The sequence below is a fragment of the Rhagoletis zephyria genome, unplaced genomic scaffold (genome assembly GCF_001687245.7).
Source record: "Rhagoletis zephyria isolate East Lansing unplaced genomic scaffold, Rhagoletis_zephyria_1.1 Rzeph_scaffold_03447, whole genome shotgun sequence".
Lineage (NCBI taxonomy): Eukaryota > Metazoa > Arthropoda > Insecta > Diptera > Tephritidae > Rhagoletis > Rhagoletis zephyria.
The window spans coordinates 30,653-33,063 of record NW_016160530.1 but is presented as its reverse complement, the minus strand read 5'-3'; positions in this window follow the sequence as shown (position 1 = coordinate 33,063).

Sequence of the window (2,411 nt, the reverse complement as noted above, 5' to 3'; positions counted from 1 at the left end):
AAATCCTCGATAAATCAGTAAATATTAAAGCTAATTTATTCAAAATGATGGTTGCAACAATTCTTTGCCAGGAAATACGTTTATGATAAAATTTTGGAAAATGGGCGTGGCACCGCCCACTTATGATCACGTATATGTATCTCGCTAACCGTTCTAGCAATTTGTACCAAACTCGGTATGGTTATTGTACTTGCCACATAAAAGTAAACCATTGAAAATTGTTGAAATCGGACTAAAATTATGGCCGCTTTTCATATAACGGTAAATTTCAGAAATGCTTGAAATTTCAATGTTTTGAAATTTAAGGACGCTAGTTAAGTTAAAATTTATACACGCCGGCTGATCATGTAGCGGTAGCTTTCGGACAGGTGGAAAACATATATTTAATACTTGCGCCGGGTATTTAATGTTCGGCTCCGCCCGAGCTTAGACTTTCTTACTTGTTTTCAACTAAAATATATGTATGCGTGCTCTGTTCTAAAATAATTACCTACGTTTTGTCGAGTTTTTAAATAACCAAAAATATATGGCCACTTTCATACCCGAGCGCATTTGTGCACAAAGGTATTTACAACTTTCTTCATTTTATTCCTACTATCTGACACTTTCGGATCGAGTAGAAAGTGTTTCCATTAAATTCGGATTACATAGTGCCTCATATCCGTAAACCGAATATGGAAATCCGAAAGTCGAATTTTTTAATTCCATTTCGGAATAAGTAGTATGGAAAATCCGTTTACGGACGAAAATTCTTTCGAATCCAATTACATCCGCACAGGACTGATTCTGAATTCCACTCTCTAACGCGCTCTTTTTCTAACCTTAATTGATTTTCTATGCAGTTTGTTGCTACACCCTTTACAAAGCTTCAAAACGACTGTGTTGTCTAGAACAATGCCAATAACTAACAAACATATGTATGGGCGCAGCCAAAGACAGTAGAGAGCAGCCCGACAGAAAGTAAATGAAACCAATTACCACTTCGAACAAACCATTCAATTTGTGTGGGTGAAATTGACTTCGTTTTAGACACAAACGCGCTTGCTAAACGCAAATATAAATTGTTTATGCTATGTACTAGCTACTTGTACAAAATGGAAAACAAATTGATGAAATCAATTTCATCATTAAACATGCTCACAAACACGTGTTCGTACATACATACCATATGCACTCATTCATGTAAGTAATTGTACTGAAGCAGAACTCATCTCGATCGATGACTATGACTAGTATGTGCATAACTGGAACTACCCTGTAGGAAATGGGACTAGTTGGCAGCTAACTATTTACTACGTTTATACGCACGTATTATTTGCAAATAACAATTTGCATAATGGTAAACTCTGCCGTATAAGCGCTGAGTTAATTTTTTATTTGCAAATAACTAAATCACGCAAATAAGTATTGATTTGTGGTACTATTTGCAAATAAGCGCAAGACGCCGCCATTAATAGGTTTATTTTCTTTTTCGATGGTCATCTTATTGCCTTTTTATAATAATCAGGCAATATTAAAAAAGAATTTTTCACCATCGAATAAACAGTGAGTTAGGTATTTGCAAATTATTTTTATTTGCAAATAGCTTACGTATAAACATAGTAATTAACTTTTTTTTAACATTACGTATTTGCTTATATGGTCACATGTTCTTTTGTAGATGGTCCCATATTTTAATTCCATTAGACATAACATCAAAATTAATAATATAAAATTTCGATCCTTGTCTTATTTGTCCTGAATTCGAAAAATAATCTGCGAAGTGCAGAAAAAACGTGTATTGAAAGTATTTTTTGTAGGTGGATATTTAAATGGAAGCTTGTAAAAAAAACAAACTCCCGATAACGTCTATATGACTCCTGCACGTCTTTACAAGTAATTTAAAGTTAGTTTTGTCAAAGATATTTAGAAGTTAGTTATTTATCGAAATCCCGCAAAAAAGCTAACTATAAGTTGGTTATTTTAATCAATTGATATTTTTTTTCTGCAGGGTATATATTTACTGTAGTAGACATATGTACCTAATGGAAATTTTTTTACCAATATCAAGACATAGTAAAAATAGTATAAAATGAAGTGCTTTGGTAAATTTTAGCTAAAAGTTAGTTAAAACCTTCAGATCCAGAAAGTGTGGACGAAAATACACTCTAGTTCCGCGCATTAGTGAGATATTAGCGCATTCACTCGCTATCGCCAGATTACCAGCGATCTAATTCACACATGAATTTATTATGGGGATGTCATTAGCAGTAATCGATTTCCACCTGCAGTGCTATCTTGCTAATCTGGGCACTGTTTTAAACCAGACAATTTGACATTTTTTACCCTATTATGCGTATTTTTGTAAAGTAGTTTTTGCAAGCTGGTGAATATGAGTGGGGTTTGGTAAGCAATATAACAGTGTATTGTTT